Source organism: Melanerpes formicivorus, unplaced genomic scaffold (genome assembly GCF_026170545.1).
Source record: "Melanerpes formicivorus ecotype bairdi unplaced genomic scaffold, bMelFor1.0.p_v2 SCAF_81, whole genome shotgun sequence".
Lineage (NCBI taxonomy): Eukaryota > Metazoa > Chordata > Aves > Piciformes > Picidae > Melanerpes > Melanerpes formicivorus.
Window position 1 is genome coordinate 273,805 of NW_027142433.1, and position 18,670 is coordinate 292,474.

The window sequence follows — 18,670 nt, forward strand, 5'->3', positions numbered from 1 at the left end:
GGCGGGTGCCGGAGTGGACAGGCGCTGTGCAGCAGGCAGAGCGTGTCTGCAGCCCAGGAGCTCTGGCGCGGCAGCAGCGAGGGCAAGGCGCGGCCGGACCCCCGACCGCGGCGCCAAAGCCGGGCATGGGGACGAAGGGTGGGGCAGCGTTCCCGCCCGCGATCCCCTGCCGCCAGGGGGCGCACGGGAAGCCGCCCGCCCGACTGCGGCACAGCGTGGTCACGTGAGCGGCTGCGCGCGCGGGTGGCGCGGTGAGGTCAGACGTCGTTGGCGCCGGCTTGGCCGCCCGCCATCTTGGCCCTGTGTGGAAGCGACTGAGACGAGGTGTCGCGGCGCCGGGAGAAGCAGGGGCCTCACCAAGTCCGGGAGTCCCCGGGGAGGCCGGAGCACCGGCCTGCCGCGCTGCCCGCCAGGTAAGCGGCGGCTCGTCCGCTTTCCGCGGAGCTCCGCATGTCTGCAGCGCGGACCGGTGCCGGGGTGAGCGAGCGAGCGGGCGGGCGGCCTGCGCCGCATGGCCCCGGGGCGGGGGCGGCTTCCGCCCGGCCTGGCGGCGGCGGCGGCGACACCAGCAGCAGGGAGTCTACGGCGGGCGAGGAATGGGGTGACCTCGGGAAACGGCATCCCGCTGCCCGCCACAGCCGAGCGGAGGGATGCGGCGCTGGGCCCGCGGCGGGCGGGCAGGCCGGGCGGGCTTCCCTGCGCCGCTGGGCCGGGCCGGGCCGCGCCGCAGCAGTTCGCCGCCTTGGGCCAGGGGCGCTCCGCACCGGGCACAGCACCGGGCCTCGCCTTGGGGCGGCAGGAGGGGGCTGCTGTGGTTGGGGCGGCTGAGGCCCGTTTTTGTAGGTGTGCTGCTTTCTTCTCCCGCCTTTCCTCTTGTTCGTCCCTTCCCCCGCCCTCTTTTCTTTTTTAACGGCTCCAAGTCTCTCTCTCTCGAGGGAGATTACTCGAGAAACTCGTTCCGTCTGCGTGTGCATTCACTTTGTGGCTGTGATTCTGCTTCCAGAACCGCAGAGAGAGGTTGAGCCTTTTCTTAGGGGATGCTGGAGGTACATGCAGGGCACAGTGCTTCGGCTTTTTAACTCTGAAATACTCATCCACAGCTCTTGAGATGTAAGGTAAAAGGCTGTTCCTGGGCTGTTTGATGTCAGATAGGGAGGAGCACCTTTCCATGAAGGTATTGTTTCTGCTCCTAAGGACAAGATTTGTGGAGGGGTGAAATGAACAGAATCAGTGGTGTTCTTATTGATAGTGTCTAAAGCAGTTTGCGGGCATGGTTAGATGACATGGCTAAAATTCATGCAGTTATTCTGCAGCGAACACAATGCAGTGGGCATAATGGGAGCCATCACCAAGGGATGCAGGGATTGAAAATCTTGGGGCTAAAGATGCCCCAGCTAGTTTCTAGGTCAGGCCCCCTTTAGGAGGCAGGGGACAGTCCATGAGACTGTGGTGCTGGGCGTTAAATGGAACATTGTAGTTTTTCTATTGCCATGTTCCTTTGTGAAAGGTCTTGGACTGGGTATCATCAAAGGACTGTTTTTCTTTGTTGCTCTTTGATTCCTTGGGTCGTATAAGTACACTAGTAGGAATTAACATTATATCCAACAGGAGGAATAGGTCTGCTTTTTAACGGTTTCGATCCCTCTCTAGTGAGGCATCAGGCCTAGTCTAGTCTTGAGAGCTCTGCTCAGACAAGAAAATGCTTTTGAAGGGGGGAGGAAACAGGACGTGAGCTCATTTGTCCGTCAGTGGGAAACAAAACGATTACCGTTTAGTAGTGACTGCTAGGAGCTGAATGGCTGTCAATTTTCTTTGAATTACTCTAGAGAATTTTTCTTCAATGCTAATTTTGAAGTGTTTGAATGCAGCTCTGATGTAGTCTCCTTGGGATTAAAGAATCTCAGTTTTGCAGATTCTTTGAGCTCGGTGAATGTTCAGTGAAAGGGCGGTTTGTCCTTCAGAACTTTGTGCTCAGTGCCTGAGGAATATGACTGCTTTGGTGATGTGAGCTTAGGAGGTGGCCGTTTAAACTGAAGTGAGGACTTAGTTGTCTCATAAGCCAGTACTCGTGTGGAGACTGTGATTACGTGTGTGGCTCTGTCATGTAGAACTCTGCCTTAGTGTGTATATGTTTCTGCATAAAGTTTATTTCTTTGGTAAACAATAGCTTGTAAAATACGTTGTCACTTCTGCTAGTCTTGTTAATAGAAATATTCTGTCTGCAGCTTAGTAGCAATTATGATTTCTTTACTCTCGTTTAGACTTCTTAACAGGAGCCCCTTGTAAGGGTTTTCAAAGCATTTTGTCGAGCAAAATAGTTAAATTAGTCTCAGTTTTTAACTTGGCTACTGGAGTCCTTGTTCAGTACATATTTATAGTATGCATTTTCTTCAGGTCCTGTTTTCCCACATCCTCAAGTCTGCTAGGGCCACAAGGAGCAAGGAAAAGATGAAGCAGTTCAGAAGGGAGATCTTGTGTAGATTTCGTTTTGTCTAAATTAATGCTATAAGTCAGTTGAGAGAAAGAATGTAAGTCAAAGCAGTGGGTATGTTGTGTGGCATTGACTTTAGCCAGGTGTCCTAGGTTGCTGAAAATAGAAGCTCTTTGCCCAGGCTAACTAGTGGCAGTGATCTGAAAGTGGCGAGAGGGTGGAAGATGTAGCCTAAATACCATATAAGGATGGCAGGGATAAGAAGCTTAGATGTAGAGATAAAAAGGAAAAGGTGGCTCTTGCAGAAGGATTAAACCCTGGCAGTGTGCTCTTGCAGAGGAATAAACCCTTGTGTAGTGTTACGGAGACATGAGTGAAGAAAAAATGTTCCACTTGTGTGGAGGGGAGAGTGGAACACCTTCATAGGTCGTATACAGTAATGGAGAGTTTGAATGAAAGAAAATACCTCCGCTCTGAAAATGCACCACCTTTCCACTAGTTAGGGATGGATGTTGGGCTTGTAGTGACAGGAATGCCAGTGGTGTTTTACTGGTAGAACCAGTTGTTCATCTTCTGTAGGAAATGTTTTCTTTGCAGAGCTTTATGCCCTCATTTTTGGGGGCGTTCTGGATTTCAGAAAACCCTGTGGAAATTTCTCATGGGTGAAAAGCAGGTGCAAAAATGGAAGTTGAGGTTTGTGTGAGGAGGTGGAAGGAGATAATACTCTTCGTTGGTTAAAATGAAGACAGAGTGCACAGAAGTCTTAAAAAATGCATAAAGAGCAGAGGACGATGAAGTCCTAATAAAAATCAGATGAAGACAGCCTTTATGTCTATGAAGAACCGGCTGACAGAAATAGACTGTTTTTATTACAAATACCTCAAGGATTACATAACATTCTAACTGAACACCAACAAATGAGTGGTACAGATCATAAACAAGTATTAAAGGGAGAGGCTGTGTATCGTTGGTGTTGCTCTGGGGTTTGTGTCTGACACTGGCCTGTTGAATGGTGACATTACGGTGCAGAACCAACATTGTGTGTATGTGTATATATAATCCAGAGCATGATGGTGATGAATTTTAACTGCTATGTATTTGAAACTAACGTGGGCCGTGTTTTCAGCTGCTTACAGCATCAGAGTGAGGAATTACTGCACTTTATATTCTGATACATCAGATGCACAAGCAGTGCCTGAAGAACTGTGCCATCACCTGGTGCTGAGTGGCTGAGAGATGAGTCTACTAAATCTCTCTTTAAATCAGTATACAGCTGATTTCTTAAGTGAAACAGCAGCTTCACTCCATTTTTAGTTAGTTGGGACGTAAGATGCAGTCCATCATGCTCAGAGGTACCAAATGGTTTTTCATAATAAAACCAGCAAAGGATAGGCACTTCTTGTTTAAGGTAGGAAATCCATCTCTCTATTTAGAAGAGCAAACCTTTTTAGGCTTTACTCATTAAATCACATACACAGCTACAGCTTGTAGAAGTAGTGTTTTCTAAGCATGTGACCTTAATAGTCCTAGATTTAATATTTGCAAATTTTTATTTGTACTTCACATTTATTACTGTAGACTTAAATAGTTTAAAGTTTATTCTTGGAAAAATAGATACGATTTAACTGATTTGAGTCTTGAGCTAAAGTAGAAGTGCAGGACCACTCATTTTGTTTGAGAAGCCAGTAGTTTTCTTCCATTGTACGGCTTGATATGCTTCAGAACTTAATATTTTTCTACTATTTCAAAGTAACCATATATTCCATTGAAGGACCTCACTGTGTTTAGATCAGTGCACTGATGCTTGCATTTTGCAAATATAAATTATTGTTTTTACAGTGCTTTTTTATAATAGCATTTAGGACAGTCTTTGCTTCCTGTACAGATGTATCTAGGTGTACATACAGGTGCAGAGTGCAAGTATTTAAGAAAGAACAATAAAATTTTTTCTTGCCAGTGTGTGTAATTAGTCTGTAGGAAAAAACTTGCTCTAGGAAGATAACCCTGCCGTTGGCCTGTGGCATAGCTACTTGGTTAAGTTTATGGAGTCACCTTGGTTAGATATTTTTTATTCCACAAATGAAGCTACTGGCACAGATAGAGCTTCGTAGCGTGGTGCACATGTTGTGAATAAAGCAAAGTTTATTGGTAACTATTGTGATAATATATTGAGCCTTAATTACTTACTTACTGCATCTTGAAAGCAGAGTATCAAGGGACATATGGGATTATTTTTTTTTAACTAAGTGAAATCAACAGAGAGCCAAGAGCAACTAAAAGGTGTTCAACATCCCTCTGTAGCCATTTGGCAGATGCAAGTTCACTTCCATGGAAAATGGGATATGTAATGCTCAAGGCAGATACATAAAGCTGGGTATGCTGATAAGGCTTTTCTAATGTAGCTCCTCACCATTTTGAGCTTCGGTTTTGTTTGGTGGTTTTTTTGTCCTTTCTTTTAAAGAAATCATAAATTAATCCAGTCTAAAGCAGGGGGCTGAATTTGACCCTTATTGTAATTAACCGTTTCAGAATTGTGGCCAGTATGGTTTTCACAGCTGCATCTCAAATACTGAGCCTCCTTTTGGTGAAGAAGATGATGGTTTCTGTTCCAGGAAACTGGCAAGTCATAAGGCAAAATTTGTAACCAGAGATCCAGAGGGAAACAGGCAGCAGGCAGAAGACTTTTTGAGTAGCTTTGAGCTCTCCAAGCTGGACCGGACCAAACCAAGGAGTAAATTCTACCACCTTTGGATGCATGGGGTGAAGCCGTTTTTTATTAATGTTGTCAATGGTGCATTCTAAGCTGGTGCATCTGGCAACCTTGTCTCTCAGTATCACAGTGGGAGTATCTTAAAAGCTTAAAACCAAATATGCTGTAACATCTCTTAATGGAGAGGAAAAATTGCTGTTATTGTTACTGAGGTACATGAATCAGGTTGCAAATATGGTGGGAGCCACAGGCAACACAGAATTTGAGCAAGGTGGGAAGTTTCAACGTTGGTGGCAAGTAGTGTAAGTCATTGCATAACTGATTAACGGTTCTGAGCATTTTTTTTATATTGTACTAAGGCTGTACAAAACTCTATGCAAGGCCCTGCATCTGGGTCAGGGCAGTCCCAAGCACCAGTATAGGCTGGGCAGGGACTGGCTTGAGAGCAGCCCTGAAGAAAAGGACTCGAAGGTGCTGGTGGGTGAGAAGCTCAACAGGAGCCAGCAGTGTGCACTTGCAGCCCAGGAAGCCATTTGCATCCTGGGCTGCATCAAGAGAAGCATAGCCAGCAGGGCCAGGGAAGTGATTCTTCCCCTCCACTCCACTCTGGTGAGACCCCACCTGGAGCTCTGTGTGCGTTTCTGGAGCCCCTGTTACAGGAGGGATCCAGAGGTGCTGGAGTGTGTCTGGAGAAGGGCCATGAGACCTTATTGTGGCCTTCCGGTAACTAAAGGGGGGGGGGGGGCTACAAGAAAGCTGGTGAGGGACTTTTTAGGGTGTCAGATAATGGTAGGACCAGGGGGAGTGGAACAAAACTAGAAGTGGGTAGATTCAGATTGGATGTTAGGAAGAAATTCTTCCCCATGAGGGTGGTGAGAGACTGGCACAGGTTGCCCAGGAGGTGGTGGAAGCCTCATTCCTGGAAGTTTTGAAGGCCAGGCTGGACGTGGCTGTGAGCAACCCCCCATGGCAGGGGGTTGGAACTGGCTGATCCTTGAGGTCGCTTCCAACCCTAACAATTCTATGACTCTGTTAGCTTACTTCCTTCTTCAGGTTGGACTCTTCAATAATAGATACATCTTAACAAGGTGAACAGGAAAAATATTGAAAAAACAGCTAGAGAAGAGGGCATTAATTTTGGCACATCTTTCAAAAGAGTGAAAATCCTTAAGGATGTAGTCCTACAGTGATTCTTGTGCACTTCCAAATCATCCTGAAAGCGCTCATGAACAGAAGAGCTTGCTTGAATATTTTTCAATGCAACAACTAATTCATTCCTAAACCTAGTTGTAACTATATTTTTTAAGGACTGATCTATGACTATGGGCTTTGGAAAAGCAAGCTTTGTATGAAAACTTTTACTTACTTGCAGCTGAGGTCAGGGATACTTCAGAGGTGCAGAAAGGTATGATGTATGAGGCGAGACATCCACTACTCAGAGCAAGTTGCAGTTCCTTGGGAAGAATGCTCAAAGTGTCACTTCCTCTATCAGGAAATGTTAATTGTTATGCTGGAGCTTGGAAGTTGTGGTAAAGAAGCAGGAAATGAAGTCTTGAAAAAGAGTTATTCGCAGTAAGGGATGGCTTTACATTTATCTCTTAATCTGTCCTGCCCTCTTCCACTGCTCAATACAGTATGGGGTTGGTGGAGAGGGTTGGAAATACGCCGCCAGTTTAACTGACATTGTTTCAGAGTTTGTTATAATGTGCAAGGGCTTTTTCAGTAAGTGTATTAAAATGAAAGAAAAAAAAAACCAAGTGGAGAAATGGGTAATTTTAAACAGCTACAACTTCTGCTGCTCTTCTGGTCTATTTTAATGTACTCATTGATTATCTTTCATCAGCTTCCTAAAAGCCATGACTGACTTAACAGCGTCAACTCTTGTTCAGCTCAGCTGTTCTTTCGGGTGCCTTATAGCAGCAAGCTGCCTGCAGAGGAACAGATCTCGAGTGCTGCTGAGCCTGCAGCTGGAATCAGATCTGCAGAAGTCTGTCCCAAAAGGAACCTCAGCTTGCTGCAATTTTCTATTTAGCAATAAGAGACAATTCAGTAATACATGGAGAATTCTTTTCATGCCTTTTTCTTTTTGCGCTATAGGGTGCAAGCAGTTCTGTTTTCCTGTATTGCAAATGGATCCTAAACCCCTCCATCATGACCAGCTCCGATTATTCTTCCTGTGCAATTAAATCTAAATGTAGCAAGTGCGGAGAAGTGCTGACCCTTTGAATATTTTCAGCATTCTCATTTGAACAGACATGGGAACATCTGTGTGCCATCAGTTGTGCAGTTCATTTTTGCAGCCTGACTGCGGACTCCCCTTTGCTCTCCTGTTCTCAGCTTGACACAGCAACCATTACTCAGGGTGCCACTAAGAAGGAAACTCTCCATGTCACTTTCTGGGTGTATGAGGACAATGGGTACATTACTGTTTTTTTGCCTTTACAGGCTTCTGCAGGATGGTGTGATGCAATTGAACAAAACCCAAAGTGGTACTCGTGGCAGCGTGCTGAGTGCATTTGTCATTATTGTAAGGGACTGTTTGTGATCTTAGCTGCTAACAGATGCCTTTACTGAGAGCGGCTGTGGTCAGGATAAACTGACCTAAATCAGTCTGTAAGAAGCTTAATGAATAGTTGTAACTTTTTCTCTTAAAAAAAGAATTCTGATAGGTAAGACAGGTTGTGTTAGTTTTCTGTGTTCGGAGAAATGTGCTGCCTGCCAACCTATTTGAATGCTGTAGTTTAATAGCAGGTGCATGGCTTGTTTCTGCAAGGATTTGCCTTAATTTATTCCCTTATCTTTTTCTCAAATAGGCAGTGATTCATTTTGGGGAGCTTTGAAGTTTTCCTATTCCTTTAAATAATGGAAATTTCTTTAATAAAGGCTTTTGCAAATCTTGGAAAATAAAATCTCATTCAGCATCTGATAGTTGAAAAGCTAATTGGGTGAAAGCACATTGTTCTGTTCCCAGGAGTAATGAGAACACACCTCATTCTAATGCTCTCTTTAATTGTATAGAAACTGCTCTTATATTCATATTTTCTCTTGGTCCTGGCTTCCTTCCAGCACTTCAAAACTCCTGCCACAATTAATAATTTACAGTTTTAGAAAGTGTCTTAACCAACTGGAAACTCAAGCAGCTGTGCAAAAAATGTGCTTCTTAGTGGCAAGAAATAAAAGAAATTGTCAGGCTAACAAGGAATAGAATAGCCACCACCACCCCCTCCCCCCTTAAAAGTGAGCTTGCAAAGAGGTTTTGGATCTCACCTTTTCAGAAACTGAATAAATTTTTGGTTGAAGTGTATTTGATAGACTTGCAGAACACCTGAATTATTCTAATTTATGTTTGAGGATTATCAGAACATGGCAGGAATGGCTGTGTTGGGTTAGTGTATTAGCTTTATGGTGTGTTAGTTCTGATTTAGGTGTGATATGCACTGTCAGTTTCTTTCCTGGGGTGCCCTGAAAAAGCCATTGTGACCAATTCGCTGTTTAAGTGTACTTTATCGGTGCTTCTAATCCAGCACAGTTACTGGTAGTTAGTCGTCTTCGTGCTTTTTACTGGCGCAGTATTGGTAGGATTAATTTCCTTTCCACTGGTGTGGCTTGTGTGGAACAAAGGCTACAATATATTTTACATAGTCACTATACCCCCCTGGTGAGATTTTTAGTCTAGTAACTCTGTTGTTCTCATATAATATTGGCTGTAGTCTTCTTAAACTTTGGAAGCTTTTTATTCAATTACCAGTGAAAAAACAGTATTTGTTCTGCATTGTTATGCCTGTTACCTAAACTGGGAATTGCTGTGAAAAGTTGTAAGCTTATTCCACTGGCTTGTTGGTCATTACTATTTGAGTTTGCCAGTGGACTTAGAACTATTTCTTTAAGCATAATTCCATGTTTAGTTCTGTCATCAATGAAGAAGGTATCTGGGGCAAATGCAGCCTTCCAAAACAGTGATTGTAAGGACAGAAGCAAGATGTGCTGGTTCAGTTTTGATGTCATTGTATTTATACAAAATTCATTTTGGTCCATTCCAATAGAGGTGAATGCTGAACCCAATGTCTGGTCTAGTGATAGAAGGGATTTCTGATTCTCATAATTTTATGGTGTGACACACGCAGTTGTGGTGTACAAATTCAGCCTTGAAGAATGTTCTCTTTGTTACTTGTTTGTATGCGAATTCTGTCAGTATAGCAGCATAAAGAACTATCCCTTGTTGATGGTAGGATGAACATGAGCCTGCAGTGTGCCCAGGCAGCCAAGAGGGCCAATGGCATCCTGGCCTGCATTAAGAACAGTGTGGCCAGCAGGAGCAGGGAGGTCACTCTGCCTCTGTACACTGCACTGGTTAGGCCACACCTCGAGTACTGTGTCCAGTTCTGGGCCCCTCAGTTTAGGAAGGATGTTGACTTGCTGGAACGAGTCCAGAGAAGGGCAACGAAGTTAGTGAGGGGCTTGGAACACAAGCCCTATGAGGAGAGGCTGAGGGAGCTGGGGTTGCTTAGCCTGGAGAGGAGGAGACTCAGGGGTGACCTCATTGCTCTCTACAACTACCTGAAGGGGGGTTGTAAACAGGCAGAGGTTGGTCTCTTCTCCCAGGCAGCCAGCACCAGAACAAGAGGACACAGTCTCAGGCTGTGCCAGGGGAAGTTCAGGCTGGAGGTCAGGAGGAAGTTTTACACAGAGAGAGTGATTGCCCATTGGAATGGGCTGCTTGGGGAGGTAGTGGAGTCACCATCACTGGAGGTGTTCAGGAGGAGACTTGACAGGGTGCTTGGTGCCAGGGGTTAGTTGATTAGGTGGTGTTGGGTGATAGGTTGGACGCGATGATCTTGAAGGTCTCTTCCAACCTGGTTTATTCTATTCTTGTGTTGCAAGGGAGATTGAAAAAATTACCCAAATAGATTTTCTGTATTTGGAAGCCAAATCAAAATCACTTGTGTGATCTTTGAACCCCATCATCAATATGTTTGGCTACACAGACTTAAGGCTGAGTTTGGGCATGGGATGTTTAGCTACTTGAAAGTGCTTGAATGGTAAATTGAATCATCACTTATTTTTTGAGTGAGCTCAGGAGTGGATTTCTCTAGGCATTTTGTGTGCCTTGAAGTCCTGCTCTTGGAGATAGCAGGTGTTGTATTTTGAGTTCAAAATTTTGCTGTAAATTTTCTAAGTGGAAGATTTTGGGGTGGAGGTTGTGTATTTCTTTTAGTATAAGATGTAAAGTTACTCTTGAATTTATTCAGCTGTGCTTAGGCTTTCAGAGGGAGTGAATTCATGGCTGTGTGTGGAGCACAGAGTTGCAGTGCTAAGTGTTGATGTTGCAGACTAGGAAGCTGTAGGCAGGATTTTTTGTTTAAACTCTTTGGTGATACTTGTACCTGTTTTCATTATCCAGCTTCTGGCAATTCAGAGAATTGCATTATACTACTGTGTTCTTCTGAAATCCTGGAAATGGTCTTTAATGTGACAAACAAGGGTGTGGGGCAGCTTTGGATCATCTGTACTTAACTTGAAGATGCAAAATACATGCAAAATACATGGAGGGGACCTTGTTTGATGCTTGACTTTGATACTTGGTACTTTTAGAATAAAAATAGATTTTTAAGTGTGAACTTGTCTTTAAAATACAAGGGCATTCACCTTCCTACTGTAAATGTACTAAAAAACTGACTAGAAAAAAATGGAAATCCTAACATAAAGACATAGGAGCAGTAGTCTGAGAAAATGTCTTCTCCTGCTGGGCAGAAGGACAGGGTATGGCTCTCAGTTAGTCCTGAACTCCTTTTAAGTTACCTGCTCATCTGTTGCTGGTTAGTAGGTGCCTGCAGCTTCAGAGCTCATGTGCTGCTTGAGAACAGCTATTGCTCTGTTACATCTCCTTTTCCAAGGTGATGTGCTTCCTCCTTTTGTTTGTTGTCTGGGAAGCCCCAATGGATCTGTTTGTATCTTAGTAGCTACAAAGGAAAAGTTAAAAACGTTGCTGTCTCTCCATGGGGTGTTGTGTTTTGTTTTGTTTGTTTTTTTTTTCTGAATGGCAATAGTGGAACTACCCATAAAAAGTTACTAGCTGTTTTGCAACTTCAACTTAAATTGTACCCTGTAGGAACTTAGTTCTCATTGACTCTAGCAGGAGATAGATCCCTAAATAGACTGGAAATGTTGTGGCTTTAGTCAAAAAATTAAACTGAAAATTAATTTCAGTTGATGAACCTCTTCCAGTAAGAGAAGTCATCATGCCAGTGTTTTATCCTTCCATTTTTTTCTATTTTTTTTTTTCTTGGAAAAGAGATTTCCTTCCCCCCCACCTTCAGCTGAACCACTTCTGTGGCAAAGTGTCTAGAAAAAGTTAAGTAGTCGTTGTTCAGTTGTCTTTTAGTACTTATCAAACTTAAAAAGCCTGCTTGCTTTGTACATCTCTGTTGTCGTATAGGTGTTTGAGTCACCCTGAGCATAGCTTCCAGGACAAGATTTAAGCAGGCGAAGACATGTATTCCGTTACACAGCAATATTATCTAGCCTTTCAGAAGGCACATGTGTCACATCTTAATTGGTTATTTTCTACTGGCATGCGTGTAATTAAGGCGTACAATAGGCTAAAATAACAAAACAATATTTTAACACATCCAACCAACTTCTGCCCAGTTCCTTCTCCTCAGTCCCAAGTCGTTTACATTCTTTTCCAAGTCAAAGACCACACACAATCTTCCAAAGCTATCTGACAACAGCCCTTCTCCTACACATCTCAAAACTGCGGCTCTTTGTTCTTTGATAATTTGTAAACTTCTGTAACGAGTCATATTTATTTTAAATGTTTCATTGATAGTACTTTGTACATTTTAGATTTAATTCTTCCAGTGATAAAGATGGATTTATGTGGAAGAATCTACAGCCAGAAGAATACTTCAAAGTGTAGTTACCAAGCTAAAGCAGATAGATATGTACAATCCTAGAGAATAACGAAAATTTTAGGAAGGTGCTTACAAATTTAGCATTTTGTTCATAAGAATAGTTGTATTTGAGTGCCTCCTGACATTAGCCCCTCTACTCATTTTTGGCTGGGGTAGAGTTAATTTTTTCCATATTAGCTAGTATGGGGCTGTAATTTGGATTGGTGCTGGAAACAGTATAGATAACACCAGGATATTTTTGTTACTCCTGAGCAGTGCTTACACAGAGTCAAGACCTTTTCTGCTCCTCAGCATCACCTCACCAGCAAGTAGGCTGGGGGTGCACAAGTAGTTGAGAGGGGGGGACATGCAGGGAGAGCTGACCCCAAATAACCAGAGGGGTATTCCATACAATATGATGTCACACTCAGGATATAAAGCTGGGGAAAGGAGGAGAAAGGGGCCACGCACTTTTGGAATAATGGCATTTGTCCTCCTGGGCATAGCTGAACGTCTGCCTGCTAAGGGGACGGAGTGTATGGATTCCTTGTTTTGCTTTGCTTATTGAATTGTCCTTATCTCAACCTGTGAGGTTGTTTTTTATTTTTACTCTTCTGATTGTCTTCCTTATCCTGCAGAGGAACAAGCAGCTGTGAGGTGCTTGGTTGCCAGCTGAGGTTAAACTGCAACACCTTCCTTCCTTAGAAAAGACAGAAGTAAGCATAAGAGCTGTTGATGAATATCTTCTATTATCCAGTAGAAAGCAGGAGACCAAGATCTGGCCACACATAAAATATGGAAGAAAATGACATACATAACCATTAAAAGCATTGAATCCCTGGGTAGCAACATTGCCTTAGAGAATATTTAGGTAGTATTTGCCAAAATACTGGATAGGTTTATTTGATATTCTGACTATAAGCATGCAAAAAGAAATGATGCTCAAAGGAAATGAAAACTGTCCTTTCTTTCTCTAGTTCCTAACTAGCTGTACTTGCATCATTCTGCCTGTGAGGGGAGTGGGCCATAACTGAGGTCACTTCAGAAGCAGATTTTATAAACGGTACGGATACCAAAAACTGTCTTTAGTGGAAAAAAAGAAGATGTGTGGGCCATGAAAATATTTAGTGCATTTTGGACAGTTTTATTGCCAGTGTGTTTATCCTGCCTGTGGCTTTTTAATCATGATGTTGATCATGATTGATCCTATGGATCAAGCTTCTTTTGGTAGGGCTGTTCTACAGGAATATGATTTCTATGCATACTAAATAAAATGCTCACGGACATGCAGTTAAATATATATTTAAATCTGTGGATAGAGACAAATTTGAAGTTTGTATGGTTGCTGTCCTTGGATCTGTATATTTTTCACTCCAACCAGCTGCATGTAGCTCATTTTTCCTTTTGTTCTCAAGAGTGCACTGGGGAAAAAAATGAATAGAATTGACAGATTATTTTTCTGTTGCAGGATGTGTCTTAAAAGCTTATTTTAAAACTTCTAGCACCCTGTTACACTTCAGAGATTCCTTATAAAAGTTCTCTGAGATGGTGTTTGTTGCTGGTTGTCCTGTTGGAAGGCCATATTCTAGGTGACTGGTGTATCTCTCAGAAGACAATTCAGCAAACTGTCTTCCAGTCCTTCTAAGGCAACAAAAGATTTGTTGCTCTATAGATTGCTAGTTTAAACTAACATATTCTTTGTGGTAAAGTTAGCTTCTGTGTGTACTTTCTGTGGGTGGCTAATTTTAGTTGTTTTTCATTGCTTAGCTACTCTATTTAGACTGTTAGGTGTCTCTTAAAACTGATGCAGATGTCTTTGTGGGTGCTCTTTTCTGGCATCCACAGACTGCTTATTTGTAAGATGCATCTATGGGTTAACATCCTAAAATGGCTTTCTTCTGTTATGATCTGTTTTCCACCTGACGTGTAGTTCTGGTAGTGTTTTGGAAAGACTTTCTGCAGTCCGTTGAGGTGAATAATCTGAAGAATAATAGAAAGTATGCTTTGCTACATCTTTGTCTCATGACAGGGTGCTTTAGTTCTAAGGAACAGAACTAATGTTGATTTTCTTCTTTGGTGGCCATTTACAGCACTGCTCTATAGATTTGTAGTGCCTCAGGGATCAGCTTGTGCCACAGAGTTTCCTCTGAGGTGAACGTTGCAGAAGAAAAGGAGATTAATATTGTTTTCTTTTCCCCCCTCAGTCCCCTATCTTCACAGAATTTATAGAATCATTGCAATTTTTGTGCCTTCTTTCAAGCTCTGCTGAAAACTTGAGCCCAAAATCTAGAGATGAGGAGGGAAGAATGAAGATGGAAAAGTGTATTAGTCTGTTTTTTGAAGGAAATTACACTTAGTATGGGTCCTGCTCTGGAATGAGTTGTTGTGAGATCTCCCCTGAACTCTTTGAAATAGCAGGATTCCTTGATAATGACTTCTATTTTATTGAGTGTGCTCAAAATAGGGTATGAAAAGTCTTCCTGAATCTTTCCTGTTTTCTGTTTGAGAGAGGTGTAAATGTGTCCCAGTTATGAATAAACTTTTGTGTCATGGTCTTCTATGATGTTTCCCACTTGACAGATGGGCATTTGAGGCACCAAGAGTTGAAAGTCATAGGGAATCTTCAGGTTTCAGTCTTGGATGGTGTGCTTTGCCTTCTCCAAATTTAGCCAGAATACAGTTCTTGGAGTTGAGGTGATAGGACTCCTCTTCCCCTTTCCATGCCTGTTTGTGCATGTTCACAGAGAAAAGAAACTACTGTAGCTTACACAGAATGCTTTTCTGTTTTTGCAAGTGTGTAATATTCTACAAAAATCTGGTATGGATTTGGTGGGAGAGAAGGAAGGAAACCAGACAAGAATTGCCCACTTACTAGATACTAGTTTTACCACTCCAGTCCTCAAAACTGACCACAAAATATGTGATACTTTCTTCCTTGTTTAATCCCGTAAGAACCTTTTTCAAAGTGGAGGTAAAGTCTCTTCTAGTCTGCAATTGGTCCTAATGGAGCACTGTGCAAAGTTTCCAGACATGAACTAGTGCCATGACAGTCTAAATAAGTTGTCTTGGAATTCAGATATGGTGGGCTGAGCTGGAACTTTGTGGGAAAGGTCTATGCACTATGTATGTGAGGTTTAGTTGCTGGGGTTTTATTTTTGTTTTAAAAAGGTGATCCTGCAGCCCAGAATATATTGCTCTACCAGCTGTATCAAAGAGGTACAAGTTCCTTCACAGAGACCAGGGTATCTAGAATTTGGGGCAGCTACTGTGTTCATTTCTGTACACGTATTTCTGAGTTTGTGGAAGGATCTAAACAAGCCAACCAGTTGTAGTCTGGAAGGACAGTCTAATAGAGGAATTACAGTAATAATTTCAACCACGAAATGTAGTGTGAGGTGTCCCTGCCGATGGCGGGGGGGTTGGAACTAGATGATCCTTGAGGTCCCTTCCAGCCCTAGCAGTTCTATGATCCTAAGGCCGTAGTGAAGGTCAGTCAACTTGGTAGCATTACAGAGCGCCTGAAAGGTAATCTTTGCTCCAGAATTTTGGGAGCGTTGTGACTTCTGTGATTCTGCGTCATAGCAACCATAGCCATTCAAAATTAACTGCTGACTTGCTTAATAGTGCAGTGAGCTCTGCCAGCTGCTGTTACTGCTTGTGTTGTCCTGTTCACTATCATGGTAGTTATTTAATTCTGGTAAGTAGTTCTGACATCTTTTATATGTGGCTGCTGTTCAGAGGTGTACAGCTGTCTCACGTTCATACAGCAGCGATTCTTAACCTTGCAGAACGCAGCACTTTGGATTTGACGGTAGAGCTCAGACTAACAGCTAGCTTACTGACAATAACAATAAATGTAAGTACAAGGGCAAATTTGGGATGGCTTGGTAAGTCCAGTACTTCTCAGCCTATTGTATGCACAAATTGAACCTATCCTATGTTGAAATACCTGGTACATGGTGCTACAGGGGAAATTATTCCAGTGCTGCAGTATATGAATGTAACATATACAAGTAAAATTTATGTGAAAAGGAAAAGTTCTTGGAGCTGGATACAACTCCAAAATTTATTTTGTATGGCTTGAAACCATGCAATTATCTCTTAATGACTGTTAAATGACACTGGGTGCTTGTTTAATGTGTGACCTGGCTGGTATGTTAGTAGAGGGACAGATGGGCACTTCAGGAGGAGGATTTGTTATCGCTGGCTTGAGTACCTGCTCTGAAGTCTAATTTTGCAAGAACACCTTCTTTGCCAACCAGTATCCAGTCTAAACTCAGTTAAATACTGATGTATTGACTGGCCTAATTAAAAGAGCCACTGTTTGTAGTGCCTGGTGTATTTTCTGCAAGTCAGGTTACTGAGGCATGTGCAATTTTAATCCATTTGAAATACTGTTTCTTTGTAGTGTAACACTGGACAAACTTGTCAAGCAGTGTGAATTTTAATACTCTAAAAGGCAGAGAGCTCAGCTGTAATGAGCAGACCAATTTTTGTGAATTTGACATCAAAAACATTATTGGGGAACATGGTCGCCGCCTCCTGTTCTTTAAGCTGTCAAATGTTCTAGAACGAACAATTGCTATAATTAAGATATGCTGAAGTATGAATTCTGTCTTACTCTGTTAAGAAGAGAGTTTTGAGTAAGATTTTCTATGTTTGATCTTTACCAGAGATACAGGCTTCGGAAAGTATGACACAAATTCAGTGTTACCTTAAACCATCCTCAAACTGCCGGCATCTCTTGGGACATCGCTACTTTTGTGAACTGAGGAGGGACAATAAATTACCTGAATCATCTTTCCCCCTCCCCCCCAGCTTCTAACTTATACACCATTATGAAGCTACTTGTTTGCAAAACCTGTGGCTGGGATGAGTCTTGGGCTGAAAATTAAAACCATATGTGTTTTCCCTTGAAAGTGGGTGGCAACGTAGCCAAGTAATTGTAGTGTGTTGCTTGATACGGTTGTATGCACACCTCAAAGTTCCTTTGCCACCTGTACCTCCTGCTATTTATCTGCCCAATATCTACTCCTTTTGCTCCAGGTTGAAACGATGGAGTCTTTATGATAAATATGTCTGAGAGCAGAGAGTAATAAGGAAGTGAAGGGAAGGAATCTGCTAGGCTCTTTCACCCATGTTCTACTGAACACCTTATGATAAAAAGAGTTTCCTCATAGAAGAGGCTAGTGCAGAGCCTAATGTCTGGTTTAGACTTCAGCTTGATGAACTAGTCTGCCTGGATCCAGGTCTCCAGACTAGCTGAAAGCAGTTGCATGGCCATGAATAATAATAATGGGCAAAGCTTGGCACGCTGTTGAATTGCAAATAAGTATTGGGGCAGCTGTGAATAGTGAATGGTTGCTTGACATCTGCTTGACTGATAGCTCCAAAGATAAGCTTACTCACTGCTAGGCTGACCTCAAGACTGGCCAGGTCTGAGACCACCCCCCCACCCCCCTCACCTTCTCCTCCTGGCATTAGGCCTAGCCAGGCCTATGAGACCTTGAGATAACCGTTACCAGATAGGGAGCATCTCTCCCGGGAGCAGGGAGGGAAGAAAGAGGAAGAGAGAGACTTTGCAGACAGATTTGTAGGGTGCAGGACATTATGGGTATGAAATATGCTATTCCTGTGTCCACCTCCTGGGCTGAACCCAGGTAGATAAGGGATGGTTTAGCAGCCATATCCAAGGTCTGTGTTTGGGTTACATGATCCACTTAGTGAGCTTAGCTTAGTGCCCTTTCCTCCTCTATTTCTTGCCTTTAGATGACACAAGGAATGGCTGTTGGTGTTTCACATGCTGTTGAAATAGCCAGGTGCTGAGTAATTTGGCAAAATAATCCAGGAGATGTTTTATCCTTGGGAGAGAGGAGAATATATTTCTTAGCCCTGTATGAAACCAAAGAGTGATTCCTTTGCAACAGTGTACATGAATTGAAATAGAATAGCATCTGGTCCAAATCGTACTGAAACTGGACTGTCCCAAGGTTATTTGCCATCCTAGTTTCTTAGTCTTGTCAATCATGGCTTGTAAATTGAGGTAAAGGCAGAGGAGTATGAGTGTGTTACCATTCCGGTATAAATGAAACTTCCCTGATCTTTTGACATTGCTTAATGTCTGTCATGATCAAGTAAGTGCTTTAATTCTTTGGACTACTTGCCCTTGTGGACGTGGCACTTGGTGCCATGGTCTAGTCATGGGGTCTGTGGTGTCAGGTTGGACTCGATGATCCTCGAGGTCCTTTCCAACCTAAGTGATACTGTGATACTGTGGACTTCTCTTAGCATATGACTGCCTTGCATTGAAATTGAGTTCCTTTTGAATGTCTTTTGAGGCTCTGAGTTTGGCCAGGAAATTTGTTGATAGGCAAAGGCTTCCATCAGGATGTGCAGCTGTGTCTTTTTTAAAGTGCTCTCTGCTGGTGGAATGAGAACACAAGTATTTGAGCACACATAACTGTTCGGGAATTCATACAGAAATACACAAAAAATTGTAAGGAGGGTAGCAGGGGTTTGAGTGTTAAGAGAACCCAACTGCATCATAAAGTTCTGTTTAAATGAAGCCCACTTGTATTCCTGTCTGCTGATGAACAGCAAATCTGTCAAGTTCCTTCTAAGAACTTCGAGTGAAGT

General features: G+C 42.9%; 1 protein-coding gene across 13 annotated transcripts in view; it reads left to right on the plus strand.

Annotated features, from left to right (window-relative positions):
* The first annotated feature begins 277 nt into the window (after positions 1-277).
* PRRC2C (proline rich coiled-coil 2C) overlaps positions 278-18,670 on the plus strand; it is an 80,902-nt gene continuing 62,509 nt past the window's right edge. For all 13 annotated transcript variants that reach the window (XR_010990635.1, XR_010990634.1, XR_010990638.1 and 10 more), the window contains exon 1: positions 278-413. The gene's annotated coding sequence lies outside the window, so the exon portion shown is untranslated. The remainder of the gene's footprint in view (positions 414-18,670) is intronic.